Raw genomic sequence first — 17,575 nt, 5'->3', positions numbered from 1 at the left:
CTTTTTCCGTTCGTTCAGAGATATTCTCCGTTAAGATACGTGAAGGACTTTTATTTACAACGATTAGATGAAGCAAACAGTCACGGAAATAGACGATTCGTCCGGGGTGCATGCTTCCACGATTTTTCTCTGTCGGATGAATCATATCCGTGTCGAATAGAGATACGAAACGAATCGGTTGCGTCACGATCAATTCGTGTGTCTGTACCATACACCACTGACGGACGACGGATCGCAACAACGCTTCGTCCCGGCCCTTTTTTTGCTACCAACTGTTTCGTCATACGCGATTAATCATCGCTCGGTTTTCGATACCTTCGCTACTTTAGTCCCCTCGCTTGCATATAGATTCGATATGACGAAACTACACATAGAAAATATTTTAGCGCTCCAAGGAAATAGGTGATAAATGTTCCATGCTGCCATTAATGTTTATAAAAGTAGATATAACATTGAACATAAATAAAATTCTATACAAAAATATGCAAAAATGGGAATTGTATAAATAAAGTTTAAAATATAAAATGCAAGTAAATTTGGTATAATAATTATTGTTTATGACTTTTGCTCCATGATGTTCATAGATCGATTAAAAATTTTGAATTTGTAATACCTTTCTTTTTATTGTTATTAATACGTTATCTTATACTTTGGCTTAAGTAGAACGATTTTAGTGTATCATCCAGTAATTTTAATTAATATCCATAGTAATTTTTATCCCGTTTTTACCCCTTCAGAGTCCTTATTTCCAAAAAGCCTCTCTTATCCCGCGTCTATGTCGTAAAAGAAGTACACTGTCCAAATTTCATCTTTGTAGATACAGTTTAGATTAGAGTAGATTACAACGTGACCATACTAATCCAGCGCAATTGCTGTTGCTTTAGATTGGGTTACGTAGGAGGTCATTGACGAGGCTACGGAAAAAATGCTTGTAGCTGAAGCGGCGTAGGTGAAGATACGTGAAGAGGCTGTCGAATAGGAAATTCGTGGGTGTCGAGGACTTTGATTATATATATATGATTTACAATACTATTTGGACAGTTGTAGAACTCGTAACTCCTTTCTCCAGAAAAGTAAAAGAATATTCTAACATCTTTGATGACTGTTCAATTTATCCCAATTTTCTTCAACCAAGACATTCGTTAAATTACATAATTCTTGTAAATGTCTAATTATTTGGTCTATTTGCATAAGAGAAAACCTATCTGTTTCTCTTTCAAAGGTAAATTACAATGAGGATCTAATAAAAGAGAGAACACGATTGGCACGCATAGTTTCAATGCAGTTTCTGACACCATCTTCAAATGCAGTCTTGAAGTAAAAGTCAAGCTTCTAAAGTAATTTTTGTTGACGAGTGAATCAGTCACTTTCGTATTTTATGTATGGATAAGAAAATATATATAGATAGAGAATTAGTCATTCAATTGTAAAATTGATTTTATGCAAGAAACACAAAGTGTGTCATTAATTTACTATACATATATTTACACAGGGCATATGTATTCATTCAGTGTCATTTCTAAATAAAATACGAGCATCGTGCCCCAGCTTTAGTTAACAAATTGCCATCGTATAATACAACTTTTATAGCGTATAGGATCGAACCATAGAAAATTATTAATGCAGTATTCGTCATTCGCAATTGGATTTGGAATCAACTATTCGGGTGTATTTACTCTTGAAATATGTATGTACATAGGCATGTATACAACAGTAGTATAGTACTATAGACAGTACATATATAACAGCATCTCCTTAGAGAACCAAAGGGAACACCATTCCCCTGCGACTTCCTTATTGACGTTCCACGAGAGTGGCCAAGTATAGGTATGTTGGTACAGGCTGCGCAGCCTGCGAAACTTTTTCCCCAAGACGTCGCTGGCTTATTACATTTTCATAACTGGTGGAGAACGGTTCGAAGGAAGTAACGGGCCAACTTAGGGAATGAAGTTCCATTTCGTCGCTTTTTCGTTACCGTAAATGGACGGCTAAAACATTGTGTCATATGACAACTCGGCGACAATAACGGCAATGGTATATGGGCCTGGAAGAAAGTGATATCGGGTTGGCGTAGAGGTAAAACTACGCCACTTCTAAACGGTGCTTCCTTTTTTTTTCTTCCTATAAATCCTTCTTCTATGTTTCTTTGTAACGACTTGGTTCGGTGTCGAAGCAGTTCTTTGTTTTTTTATTCTAGACATGTTTTCTTTTATGCGTAGAATGGATTACGAGTTAGGTCAGCACATTTAGTAGAATGAAGAGTTGACTTTATTTTGTTTTATTGGTAAATTAAGATCCATTAATTTATGAAATAAATATTTACAGAAGATTAGAAGAACGAAGGCTCTAATTTATTTTATTGCAGATTAACACATTCGCTGCAACTGCTGTATTTTATTTATTATGTATATTTTGACAATGTAGCTTTGAAAAAAGGATGGCACAACGTCAAAATTGTTGGCATTTCTTATGAAAGAAATACAACGTTTATATGTAATAACTTAGCTATATCTTGTTTATTTCAAATTTATTATTAACAAGACAACGTCTCATCAAGGATTCAAAGCAAAACTGTATATTCTGAAAATACATATAGGAATAATACTCTGAAAATTTCAAATATCAACTTTTTATGCTCTTTGGCAAAACAATCTTTCATCACATCTTCGAAGAGTTGCATGATATTTCGCTCGTCTAATAAACTTTTCCAAGTTAATTTATTTAGGGTTCTGATTCTATAGTGGGGGAAACTATGTCATAAGGAAGCTCTTCGTGAAAGAGGTTGGCAAGAAACCCTCGTCGCGTTTCGTTCAACTCGTCTACTATCTCAAGCTACGGTTTTAGTACACGTGTCTTATGACAAACTGTCGTCCTCGTGAATACGCGAAAACTGCTTTTCACAAGGATGTGACAATATTAAATGTCGATGAATTCTTCTATTTTAATGACACAGCCATGAATCACGAGATATTTATTCAAAACTTTATTCGTAATAAAATATATAAATTATATTACAAGGTCTTACTATACAGTTTCAACAAGAATTGAATGACATATTGACAGTCCAAAAAGGCATAGCTTTGATAATTGTGTGATACCAAAGTCACTTAATTAGTCCAATTAATAATACCAGTGTATTCATAAGTCACAAATTATATTTGTAAATGAATTGCAATTTCCATTTGTTCCATTTGTTTTATTACTAAACTTGTTGCTTTTACACAACAAAAATTTATGAACTAGTGACTAGTAAAATTTTACTCTGAAGCACATGATTATCAATTGTTTGTGTAAACAAAGTATTAACTTAAAAAGAAAGAAATAGAGAGTCTACAAATATTATCAAAAATATTCTGCTGTATTCTTAATCAAAAAATATACCTGTAAATATATAGTTCAAGTGAATTGATCACTTTTTCAATATCCATTACATCAATTGGCGTCAACTCTGGTGAAAAATCAAATTTGTTCAGGCGTATTGATCAATATGCTCTCGCGAATTTGTATCGTATCTGACGAATAATACACATTCAATACATTCATGTCCATAAAAGTTCATTTATTTGATTGTTTTGGAACATTTGCGAAAATGCTTTCAAGAATTGTACACTTAATTTTTAGTTTCCACATTGGTGATTTTATTTTATTTTTGATATATAAAAACAAACTACTTAACTCGTTATTGGTGACGTGATAAACAATAAAATATATCGTATTTTCTTAAATTTTCTTTATTAAAGAATGAGATCTTCGTATACCAGATATAAGAGCGTGTTCTTGTGTTTTCTCCATTTTGTTAAAAGACGTAATTTCCAAATTGAGGTTTTCTATAAATTGCGTTTAAAATCTCATACACCCCCAGAAATAGTAAATTTACAATACACGAACGTTATGCGTGTAAAATTTAACGTAAAACCATGTAATTCTTTGGAATTTTTGGGGAAGCTTAATAAATAAAAAATATGTTGTGATTACAAAATATATTTCACACGAACGTAAAATTCTAAACGATCGATCATTGTCCTGACAATTGAATATCGCATTTCATACTATGCAATTGCAAGTCTATATTTTTATTGTGCAATTTTATGCAATTACGTAAAACCATACAAGTCTATATTTTTATAAACATAATTTAAAAATGGAACCTACACGTACTAAAAGTGCTTTACTTAAAAAATAAATATCTAACTACACTTTTGTATATCATATTCTTCCTGTAGTCTTTTTTAGAATTCAAAATTCTGAAAACTCTATAAACATCTACAGTCTACTTATGAACGAGGACGTGCTTGCATCTACTCGCATTTCCTTATTTCGTATCTCGACGACAAGATACTCGAGCCTTAACGACGTCGACTGTTTTGTCTTCATAGGAAAACGTCGAAGTCGTAACCCGGTAAACCGATTGGCAAGAAGTTTTCACGGTGGTGACTCCGGGTTCATCCCGCAAGAAAGTTCGTTCCGCCTTCAAAGGCCGGATACGAGGGAATACCAGATCTTCTTTGCTCTTTTCATCACCGCAAGAACAACTGTAATCGACTGCTGGGCAAATAAAACGTGGCAGAGGAAGTCGCGGCGCCGTGATTCTTTTCCTTGTTTTGAACAATGCCCAACGACTGGCATTCGGACCAGGGACCTTCCATCTGGAAATGGAACAGTCGCATCCGTTTTTTGCACGGAAATCATTGAGGGACCACCACGGCCGACCTTTGAAAAGAGAGAAATCTCGCCGATAAAGCATGGACCACGGGTTTGCTCTTATTTCTTACTTCCACTTCTTTTCCTTTGCCCGGAGATCGGAGATCTTCACGGTCTAGGATCTTAAATTTATTGACACGCCCTTCACCCATGGTTTAACAATGTTAGAAATTGTTCCGTACTTCAGAAAAATTATATGAGCAATATGACGTTGGAATAGAATCCTTTCGATTTGCGTAATTATTTAATAGTAAATGTTGGGTTCAGTATTATTTAATGTTATTATGTATTAACTTTAGTATTTTTAATTTTTTCATTTTTTATTGGTAAATGCTATTTATCAGTTTTGTACTTATTTAAATAAAATTGCGGTTGATAATTGACAACAGTCAGTTTGTTTGTCTATCAAATCGAGATTTAAAAACAACATTTCAGGAAAGTATTAAGTAAATACTATTAGTATAGGTAAATTTTCATCATTCAATGGAAAACAGTGAATTCAGTTAAATTTCCATCGAAAATACAGTCTTATCCCTCTTTTGTTCGTGTTACACGATCCACCGGAAAACAAAGTTGATCACCTCAACTTTCTGTCAGTTTTCCAATTTTGGTACCAAGCGCGTGATTGATGTTTAACTTTTCGGGAAGCAAATGGTTACCTATCGTCGATATACTTGATCAATTTAATTTCGGTGTAATTTAAATTTAGTTCGATTTATCTCAAAGTCGGCGGTTGTTTTGCATTGGGAAAATATTTTATTTTTATGATAGACGGACAAATGTATTGAATTTCGACATTTAAAAGTAGAATTTTTTATTAGAAGAGCGTATTTAAAACCTATATCTTCTTTTTTATTATTTTTTTTTAATTCGTATTATTTTATTGATAACTCAGAAACATAGCAACTTTGTAGAAAATATATAACAAATTTTTTGTTAACATAATATGAAACATAATACACAAACATGTATTTCATCTATCTCTTCGTAAATTAATCTCCCATTCCTTTTTCTTTATTAATCGACAGTAAATATTCCGACAATCCATACAAAGTTCTTCATAAGTTCACAAAGAATATACATGAGAATATATCACACATAATACAAACCTAATAACACAGTCTCGATACACTTTCATTTCCTTGATTCATAAAAATTTACTTTATGATCGTTTTCAGTCTTCATTTGTGAAATATGTCGTATCGCTAATTTGTTCTTACGATAATGTTCTATCGATAATTTGACTTTTGAAATTATTTTTTCTTATATATCTCAGATATATTTTTACCTCAAGCACCACAGTATTCTTTGAATATTCACTATAACTTTGCAAATATTTAATTCCATATTTCACGCGAGTTACGAAAATCAAAACAAGAATATAAACAATATAAACAAGAATTATAAAGAAGAAAATATAAACAAGAATTTTAATCTACATGATATCTAATCGTCCCTTATCATTCTTTACGTGGCTAATTAGACATGCGATCGATCGATATCACCACAAATAATGAAATTTAAAAAATGTTCCTATTTTACACGCTCTCCGCTGTACAAGCAATAATTGGTTAAATAGCGCTGTATTACCGATTAATCACCATGCAAAATCATTGCATAACGATCTTTTCTTGCCATTCACCCCCAATCCCTATTTCATACAAGACGAAGTAACCGTTGTAGTTAATTGAATCCGGGCACAGAGACGAGGTTATCGCTTCCTTCGAAGGAAATACATGTAAGTTCATCTCAAGATCCATGTACTTCCTAATTTACTTTGGTTGGCCACTTGAACCAGTTTCAGCGCGGCGTAGCGTCGTGTCGCTACTATCTCTGCTATTCCATTAGCCCTCAACCCAGAAACACGAGCGTCGATGTTTCCATTGTTGGTCGGGATTAATCTCGATGATCTTCCCATCGACGATGCAAATGATACGAAATCCGCACCTATTGTTAACAAAAATATACGGTTCGTGAGAGAAGGGTGGAAAAAAGAAACTCTAGCCTCGTCCCATTTTTTCCCCGAGATACGTACGCGGTCTACGTAGAGGGGAACAACGCCGTCACCCTCCGAAAAACCGCAAACCCCGACCGGATGTGCACACGCAATGTTTAGATTCTTCATCGCGGTCCACCGCATACACGCGTTGCATGTGCACACGAGCGCGTGCACAAAGGCTTGCGGTAAGTATGCGAGGATCAAATTTAATCCCTGGTAAACGCCCCTTACCCCTCCCCTTACCCCTTTATCATCCAGTTCCCTTTTTCCACCTCTCTGTTTGCCCAGGGTCTAACTTCCTTCTCTTACACTGATTTCTTCCATTGTGCTCGCCTTTTTGCGTATGTTTGTATGCCTACGGATGGGATGTTTAGAAACGAAGGCTAAAACAACAAGTTTTCGGTATAAATATCGGAAACATAAATATTAGAAACATTTTTCAAGTTATTAAACCTGATCTTTTCTTCGGATCTACCTAACCGGAAATACACGCACTATTTCGATAGAAATTATCAGACTTGAAATAGCTTTTAAATGTTTCATTTTTCTACTTAATATAGTGTTACTGACTTTTGTACATTTTACGTATTTTTCCTTTTTTTTTTTTTTTTTTTTACGAATGAAGTATTCCAACAAAAATGGTTGCGTGAAGAAAAAGCGCGAGACGTGAAGAGAAAGCGAAGAGAAGAGCAGGATTAAAGCGAACTCCGATGAAAAATTCGAAAACCTAGCAACCACTCCCAACAAAAGACGAGGATTCTTATATAAATATGAAAAGTGTAGTATCTCTGGTATTATGCACATTTCCAAATGTACTCAACCTGACGCTAACAAAGAACACCAAACTCCATCATTTCGCAGCGAGAGTTTCAAACAGACCCGACAACAAAGTAGAACATCACGTACGGTCAAGCTGTCAACGATCCAGGCGTGAATTTTTTCACTCGTGTCACTTTAAAAGAGCCAACCCTTATTCTCACCACGCGTTCTTTCCCTGTCCTATATATACGGATTTGCATTAGATGGACGATGTTTGGCCAGGGTCCCCGTAACCCGAACAATCGAAGTTGTCGTGTGTCAAGATTGCATGGGCAACCCGCAAATCTCGTTACCACTGTTTACCCTTCTGTCATGCAAATAAGTGTGACAATCGCACCTTTTCCACCCCACGTTGTCCACAGAAAACGATGACAAGGTTGTAAATGCGCGAGGTAGCCGTGTTGCACGACTGGTTTTATAGGCCGCAAAAGAGGATCTGAGACAGTGGTTCTTCACCGACGTACTTTGGAACACTAGCTTCCCGCGATCTCGTTTCGAGTGTCTCGCGAAATTAACACACCCGCTGTGGATCTGATTTTCATTCCCTACAATGCTAATGCAATATTTTGACAAGTAATTTTCATACGATATTTTTCTTTGCATTGACAACTTTACATGTGCGTTTGATACGAAATACACTGCTCGCTGAAAACATCGCGCCACCTTTGAGCGATTTGAGTATTTAAGGCGTTGCAATTTTTTGGCAAGCGGTGTATTATCAATTCTTCTTATACTTCTTCGTAATTTCGTATATATTTCTTTGCTTTGCCAGTTAAAACGTCTGCATCGAGCCTGAAAGTATGTGTATGTGCTGTTACCTGATCGTGCGTTGTACGCAGTGAATGTGTTAAATGTTCTAACTTTATAAAAGAATTATTTTAGTTAATTTTTTTTCCTAACCAACGTTTCCTCTTTTTGCTATATTTATACGATAAAAACTGTTCATTGCAGTATTATATTTAATATTTTAGTATTATATTTCTCTTGCTAGTTTTATGACCTTAATGAGTTTGCTGTTTCGCAAATTTGCCGTATAATGGGGAAAGTGGTCTGTCGCTTCGAAAACGTTAAGAACCACTGATCTAAGGTAATATAGGACCCATGGAGTGGAATAGTTCCAACGTATTAACGGTGACATTTGGTGACACGGGGGTATTTACACAGCGGAGTCGTATTTGGCGCGTCGGTAAAAATTTCGCCGTAATGTTAACACCCCGTCGGCTGTCTGGATTAACGACGACGTATACAACAGTGTTTGTTGAGTGCTTCTGTCCATAATGTTAGCGACAGATGGATTACACCGCGTTGCACATTTTCTTTGAAAGTAACGGTCGTGTTGCGCTACATAGAAAATTAATGAAAGACATCGCTTCTCTTTTTGCAAAAGTTTTTCCACTTTTAACTTCTTTGTACAGCAGAGACGAGGAGAGAATTTTGTGTATAATAATCCTTTTGGATGTGATTCTAGTTTGAGGAACCCTTTAGCAAGTACGGTAAAAGTCTAAGAGGGTTGAATTACTGGAACTATGGCTATTTCTTTTTATATTTTGTTATTTTGTGGTTACTTTTAAAGAAGTTTATCATAGGAAGAATGACGCGTACTTGACCAATGGCGAGAAGACTAAATGTATTGTGTGACGCAATTTTTCATGAATAAAATACAGAAATAGAAGAGAACAAGCAATTTGGTTGAAAATATTCCTTTCAATTTTACAAATATTAATTAAATTGCACTGCAGAAATGGATACGATCGATCAAAAGTTTCTTGGTGAAATTCAGAACTTTCGAAAACTTTTCGCTTAGAATTCCATTAATTTGCAACACTCTCTAATCGTATTATAAGGATTTGCATGTACGACAGACAACGTCACAAAATTACAAATAACAAAATTTCTATTAACATTTATAGTACTAATCTGAAGTTACTGGCAAAATTACCCCGTTTTTTCTTTCCACTATTTAAAAACTACATATATCATGACCAACTTGCGTGGGACACTGTACACATGGCGTCGTCAACGCGGAACACGTTAAACAGTTAAATCTCTCTGATAGAAAAGAACGTAATATACATAAATTAAGTTGCGCGGAATCCTTAAATTAAAATTTCATAATCCAGACGCTGTAAAACCCGGGGATAATTCCGTCGCCGCAAAACTATGGTGGTGGTAGGGCCAGACGCAACCATAATCTTCTTCTTAGCGCGAATCATGCCCATATGCCGCACTGCGCCACGGATAATGTTTAACAAAACGGTCTCAGCCTTGGGCTGAGGGGATGAAATGCAAATTTATCGCCTCGGGGTAAGATAAAAAATGGTCGGAGAGGTTGGCAACGGGCGGAGAGAGCGCAACGAAGAGGAAAGTGCAGCTACAGAGGGGACGAGTAGGCCGAGGAAAGCAGAGAAAGACCGGGTTAATGCCCGAATATTAATTATGGCGACCAGACCCGGCTTGCGGATTGGCCAGTGTTTTGTTTCTAGCTACATGTTTTGTTCGGTTTCGCGAAGCTTTGCGGTAGCATGCTCGTTTCGCTGCCACCACCTACTCCAAAGCGCTCAACTTCCGGCATTGTTCTATCCACGGACAACCAGCAAATTTGACTTGACCCATTAGAAGCTTGTTACGCGTTCTGTTATTAGGATATTATAATTTCATGATGTGGAAACAGGGATATTAGCGAAGAAACGTTGAGGGAAATAGCTAATAGACAAAATGGAGCAGTGGGATGTAATATAGAAAAGCGTATAACTGAAACTACCCCAGTCCACGTTTGGCTTTCTCCAGAAAAGCTTCTTTAATCTTTCTCAATTTTTTTTTTTTTTTTTTTTTTGTAGAAAATAATCATCATGTTATGGAACTTTTACGTTACAGAAAGGTTATGTTTAGTGAAATCATAACATTGTGGACCATATGGGTTCTTTTATACAATCGGTTAATTTTTATCCAACAGTATATGAAAACGTGGATCATTTTTTACAATATCGATTGTATCATGACGTGAATTCAGTTCTGACTACTGAAAAGTATTACTATCTAAAAGGTAGGAAACTTGACAATAGTCACTTTTGTCATGAGCAAGTCTACTCGTTCATTTGCTTGTTTAAGGGTACGAGCTCATTGTAATATGCAAGTTTGTACATAAATACGAACTTACGTAATATTATATTTCATTTATTGGATATTATAATGAGTGTTATGGCTATTTCATACATCTTTGGGTATTATGCGTATTTTTACACGTTTAAAGATATGCTACCTAAAATTAATAATTAAAATAATAAAATATCTAATTGAATTATTTACGTAAAATTAATTTTATAATGGAATCTGATGGTAAAATTCTTGAAGAGGATATACAATCGATGGAAGATGAATGCCAAAACAAACTCTGATAACGAAGAATCGGGACACGCATACGAAGTTGTACGCGTGGCCATACATTCTGATAGCAACATTTTCTTGAGCATATGTGTATTCCTGTCACCCTCTTCTGTTTGAGCACGTTACAAGTAAATAGAAGCTGCGACGTGTCCAGAATCACAATCAGTAGCCTGTCAAATTGAAATAGCCCCGATCAGAAAATTTATTTTACGGCTGGACACGTTGATCAGCATTCACATATGCCACAAATCCCAAGGGTTTCTTCTCTACTTCGATATTTCCTCGTGTTTACCTCGAACAAACTTATTTAGTCTAATTTATTAAAACAAGGAAATAATTTTCATCCCTTAAATTTGCTATGGACAAAGTAAAGGATTGTCGATAAGCATAACAATGTATCGCAGATTATCAACGTATTAAAAGTAAACTATTTTTAAGAAATGTTGACACATTTATTTACTAACACATTCTTTATAAATTATGAATTTTGCTTATTTTTGATAGAATATTCGTTTACGTAGTGTACATCTCATTTACATAATTAAATGCTTGGGTTTACATACTTCATGCGTGTAATATCACAAAATTACTTTACATGTACGTAGCATGTTCTTATAAAAAATCCTTGAACTAAATAGCAGAGTTAAATATGCAGAGAAATAGCATATGTAATTAAATGAACTATACAATAAACTTACATTATCACTATCATTGTCAGGTTTATGATTCTGCTTTTCTCAGACAAAAACAAACACTTAAAATCTTATATCCTTTATCATCTTTTATCTCTTTGTGAGACGATAAATTTTCATTTCATCTCTCATTATTCAGTTGTGGCTGTTTAGTTAAACATGCCCAAGTAAATAAATAATTAAATTCAAAAGATTTAGCAAATGTAGTTGCAGGCTAATTGGTCTTCCCTATAATATTTAGCGGGTTAATCGTTCATTAAGTTTTGTCAAATTGACGAATACGATTAACAGAGTGAAACCAGTCGCAGAGGGTGTGCAGACGCATCCGGATTAAACCGTTGCTGGCAAAGTTGAGAACGTACAGGTTGAACAAACGCGGGCTGGAGCAATTATGAATTCCCTCTTTTGGCGTGGTGCGCAATAGTCGTGGACGCTATTTCAGTAGCTAACCCCTTTTCCTGCCCACTATCCAGTTAACTTCACCCCTTGGTCGTCGTTTCACTCGAGGCCTCCCTGTCCGAATAGTTAATTAGCACCGGGAAATTTGCATTTGGGGCAAGTAGCCATATCTCGTCCACAGGAAATTGGCGAAAACCCCCACTGGTTTCTCTGTTCTTTCCTTCTGTGAGCTACGAGAACAGGTCCGTTTTGATATCGAGCATTTTCCTCGCCCGAGTTCAGAACATTGTTTCGTACTTTTGCTTGAAAGTGTTGGAATTAAATTTGCTTTTGTTCATAAAGCGCAATACGCTCCTCCTTTGCTGCCGCGTTTAATAGTTTCCTTCAAGCAGATTCTTTTTTAACCGTTCTTTTTAATTAATTAAGATACTGCGTGTACTGTCGTCAGAACGTTTGTGTTCTTAGAAAATTGAGATATTAAGAAGTGCACAGGGTGTACAGGTATATATGGTGTAAAAAAATTATACAGAAGGTTCACTCAACAATATTATATATTGATAACAAAATATTTCTTACAACATTAAGAGAAGGATTTTTATTTATATTCTATATTTTTTAATTGTACTTATACATTTATGCAATATGAATTTACGCGAAAGTTTGTAATCACCTAATTATTATTAATGGTGTTCAAGTATTTTCTTATTCTTGGTTTAGTCTAAATTACAAATAATAGCAATTATATATTATTTAATTGTAAATATTTTATAGCTGCGTGTGAAATCGATTTAACGTCCGGTCATTTAAAACGTTCCATATATTTACGTTACTTTATTTCTAAATTGTGAATCAGATATAAATATATAGACAAAAAGAATTGTTTATATATTGGAACGATATTATAATTAATTGAAACAGCGATATCCGAATGCCCATGTATCTTGCATTTAATTTTAGTGAATTAATAGCTGTTGTGTAGTACCATGTTTGCCTAGCTATAGTTAAAGTGCAAAGCCACTAACCAATGTTTATTGTCACAGTTATTTTATAATATATTGAAACCATGGAATAATAACGATCAATAACGACGACCAAGTTATCTACAAGATATATAATATACTCGACCAACCATCTAGAATCACTTGCCCAGTTGTAACTATGTATATCTTGTGTATTTTCCACGTTTTCTGCTATCAAAATTTATTTATCAGCAACCGAGTTACTTAACGAGGAATACTCCAATTTCCTTTCTCCTAATGAACCTTCGGAATCAACAAATTTTTACCAAGGTTCGTCGATTTTCTAGTTATAAGAAACTGGTTTCGTTTTTCACGTGGAGATCGACGTACCAGGCGAAATTGCACCTCTTAAGAATTGCGAAACTCAACGCGGGAAGGTATCAAAACAAGTTATTGGCTTTGCCCTCGGTGTCGATTTATTGACGTGCCAACTTATTGCGGTGCACCGAGTCCATAAATCACCATTGATCGACGGTCCGATCACGAGCAGAAGCTGTGAACCAAAGCTCTTCATCAAAGAATTATTGTTACGTTGGAAACGATTGTTAATTCCTCGTGTGAACTTGTAACCTAATTTCTTCCACCTTTTCAACTTCAATTTCACTAGTCAGGTAGCTGCCTACATTATTGGCGTTTAAAGAACACGTTATTAGTGTTTAGAAAGAACATTTGCTTCTATAGGTTTATTTATCACAAGGAGCTGATATAAATAATCGCGATTACATTAATTTTAATAAATAGTGTCTCTGGTATCATCACATTTCTGTATTTCTCAACTTATCAAGTTGATCAATATGTCTTTTGAACAATCCAATTATCGGTATGTATTATATATTAATGAAATATTTCCATATCTTTTGCAGGTACGTGAAACAGTTTTAATTAATAAAAAAAGTGGAAGAATGAGCTTGAAACTAAAGGCCAGTCGAAGTAAGTACGTTGTATGGTATAATGGAATTAATCAATTAGTTACTCGTGCATCAATTGTTCTTAAATAAACTTTTATCTTTAAAATGCAAATCTCTATGCGCCAGGTCGTTCTTGTTTTCACTATTTCCTATTTTTATTTTTCACGTTTCATTTTCCTTTTGTTTCGACCTGTTGTGTATACTATTTACTGTTTTGTCTACAAACTTGTCATCTAGTGCAAAAAATAGTATGACCATAGATTGACCATAGATTTATTTACTTTTTGTAGATTCCAACGAATAACAATTTAAGAGAACTGTGCTTGAACAATATTTCAGTAGCCACTGATTTTCGCATTCTCCGTTCAACGACAACATTGTTAATGTTAGGATTTCGAACATAAAGCGTCGCATGTATATTTTTCAAACTATATTCTCCGACAAAATATAAAGAAAGATCGATTTTTTTCAAAATCTACAGTGGAGAATACCCTTTAACATTTTCCTTGTTATCACAGCATATATTGTGACGCTTCAATTATCTAGCAATATCACTGTATAAAAGGATAATAGCCAACAGACAGTGTGTTGCAACATTACAGCGATCACTATTACTCAAAATAAGTGAAACGTATTTCTAATGTAAAAATTGTGTAATTATAGAGATGAGATAGCCGTACTGTTGTAATACAGCAAAGAACGTGTTTGTCAGAATGCTGTGTCTTAATACTACATTTCATTGTTCTATTAAAAAAAAAAATCCATTCAACAACTTTCTAAAACGCGAAAATTCACCAGTGGAAAAATAGGATTACTTACGTAACGATCTGGCATTAAATTTCATCGTTGTACAAACAACGAAGCAAATTATGCTTCATTCAACAACTTTCTAATTTACAAAACATCAACAGTGGAAAAACAGGATTACTTGCATGACGATGTGATATTTGCTTCAATTTCGTTAATTGCGCTCTGTATTCGATTGACAAACTTCCAACATAACTATCATTGTTGACCATCCAAAGAACGTCCGACAGTCGTACCATTCAATGTAAAGGGGGCAGAGATGGAAAAAACGGTCCCAGAGGTATTATCGAGCGTAAACAGCTATCTAGATGCAGAAGACAACTCGCCGGAAGCGATTCTCATTTGTTTCCCGCTTTTTAATCTAGTGCCTTGTAAGCATCGGGTCTCTTTATGAGTGGCCGTGTCTGCTGTCCGCGATGCTTTCTTCCCGTGAACGAACACGGAAACGCAAAGCTTGGTTTATTAAAATCTCAACGTTATCCCAATTCTTCGTAACGAACACACACACCTTCTTCTTATTATCAAGTTGGTGGCCTTGGCTGATCTTGCGCTTCTGTGCGTTTTGTCTTCCACTGCCGCCCACGACCGACGTTATTCAGATTCATTGTGTTGAAGGCATATTTGTGTCAGTGGAAAACATTTCGAGGCAGATTTGTTTGGGTATGTCTAATTGTTATTGCAGAAATGTAAAATTATATGTGTTGGAATGTTACTGTGGAATAATATATTTCATCTTGCATTGGGATATGCATTAGGTATGTAAATAATGCAGAAATAAGAGGATAATGGAATTCATACGACAATTATTTCTTAACTCTGTTCTTTTCATGTGAGGAAATTACTAGATATAGTAAATATATGTGTATATATATGATGTGTCTGTCTATAGCATTCCAAAGTGTTCTGAGCATTAAAATTTTTTGTATTTCTTTTTCTTTGTTACTTTGTCATTAACAAATTTTGCAGTTATTAAAAAATGATGACCGAATTCTATATGAATTCCAATTTGTCGGATATGGTAGAATATGAATAAAAGAAAACACACATCTATATATTTCATTAACTGTAAGATAAGTTTCCTTAATAGTCATGTAAAATTATTCCGTACTTTCAATCAAACACGTTAATTATTTGAGCATGTGAAGATCATATTCTGTATGATAGATTCTTCCTTCTTTATCTTTCAATGTATAATATGCTATAATGAATAAAAACTCAATGAAAACGTATTTAAAGCATGCATCGAATCAATGAACTTACATGCGTTTCAAATTATCGCTGGTGTGGTTCTAAGCGAAATCCTCTAGAATTTGTGTTAAGAATAACCGCCATATGGTGTGGTAAATTTTTGTACACGAGTTATAAAACACTACTATGTAACAGTGCCTCGTAATCCCACCTAATAAATCATGTAAAAGAATGCTCATGCGGAAAATATCAGGCTTACACCTCCGCTTAGCGGTCTTAGGGAGTTTTTTATATTTGCACCACCTCTGAAAAGAATTAAGTAGGTGTTAAAATATATGAAGAAATGTTAGTTCACTTAATACTCTATATTAGCTTACGTGAAGCTAAATGTTTAAAACAATTGCAGATATAATAAAACATAATTTCATAGAATAGAATTAAATAGTGCCATAGATTTCACATTTTTCTATTATCTTTTCTATTATCTTTTAGGTACATTTTATACCGTAGTTGCACATTCTCTTTCTAAATCGAATTATGTTATTTTTCTTACACAAATCATACACTTCTTCTTATTATTCTATTCATAAAAAGTGTAAATTTAACGACTACACGATAAAAGATAGTTCACGCGTGATACTCGTAAAATATGGAATATTCCAACTTTCTTATTGAACTTTTACTTTTTCGCAAATTAAGATAGATATACCTATTTGTACATTACAAATTTGACTAAAAGTTAAGCATAACTCAGAGTACACAAAAATTTAATTAAGAACACCAACCTTCCAAAGTCTTTTAAAACAGACTCGTCCAAGTCACATAAGTTCAAACAAGATTTCGTACGTCTCTCTTTCGTAACCTTCTAACCAAACTTCCTTCTCATTCCACTAATCTGGTTCTTCTAAACTTCCATGGAAAGAACCATCTCCATTTACAAACAGCGCGTTTAATGACATTCCATTTTCGAGTAAAAATATCCTTTGCCAGGTGAAAGCCGTGCAAGGAGCGAGACTCGATTTTTTGACCCAGTCGTCTCCATACCAGTACAGCCCCGGGACAGGAACTCGTCGCCGGATAAAAGTACTCGGCATAAGATTTTCCGCTTCTCGAACTGTGCGGCAAAGCCGGTTCATCGATGTCGTCAGGGGTTACCCTGGTATCTCTGTTCTCCCTCGAGGCTCCGCCAAAAAGTAACGTCGTAAAGATCGAGATAATCCAGGCCACTACGTTTTCACGGTAACCCGGTTGAACCCTCGATATCTGACCCGGACAATCCTCAACGTCCGCAGCCGGTAAATATCTTCCAGCGTCGTTTAGAGCCAGCCGTGGGCCGGAGGGTTGTATGCAGAGGGTGGTGGCAGTCCCGGGCCGAGTTAAGTCGCTCTTACGGTTCCTTTCGACTACCTTTTCTGCATCCTTTTTCAGCTTCATTGCTATCTCGCCGAAACGCGGTTTCGATCTTGCTGCTTCTTTGCGTACATACATAGGATTCTAGGTCATGTCGATGAAGTTTCTTCCGTGGACTTCCGCGAACGAATTTCTTTCTATCGAAATGGTCAATAGCGTCGAAATGGTTTTCCGTTGTTACAGCGAACGGGGACGTAGGATCTTCAGGATTTTGGCTATTGGTGTGATAGGTTAGCTCAAGCTTATGAG

General features: G+C 35.3%; 1 protein-coding gene across 4 annotated transcripts in view; it reads left to right on the top strand.

Moving 5' to 3' along the window:
• Window positions 1-17,575, top strand: part of LOC126866142 (fasciclin-1) — a 382,489-nt gene that overhangs the window by 161,057 nt on the left and 203,857 nt on the right. The window contains exon 1 of one of the 4 annotated variants that reach the window (XM_050619342.1): window positions 13,925-13,943. The exons of the other annotated variants lie outside the window; for them this stretch is intronic. The gene's annotated coding sequence lies outside the window, so the exon portion shown is untranslated. Of the gene's footprint in view, window positions 1-13,924; window positions 13,944-17,575 lie in introns of those variants that run through there. 4 annotated transcript variants of the gene reach the window in all.

The sequence above is a fragment of the Bombus huntii genome, chromosome 5 (assembly GCF_024542735.1).
Source record: "Bombus huntii isolate Logan2020A chromosome 5, iyBomHunt1.1, whole genome shotgun sequence".
In the NCBI taxonomy this organism is placed as follows: Eukaryota; Metazoa; Arthropoda; class Insecta; order Hymenoptera; family Apidae; genus Bombus; species Bombus huntii.
Note: the sequence above shows the minus strand (reverse complement) of the source record. Positions and strands in the feature narration are given on the sequence as shown.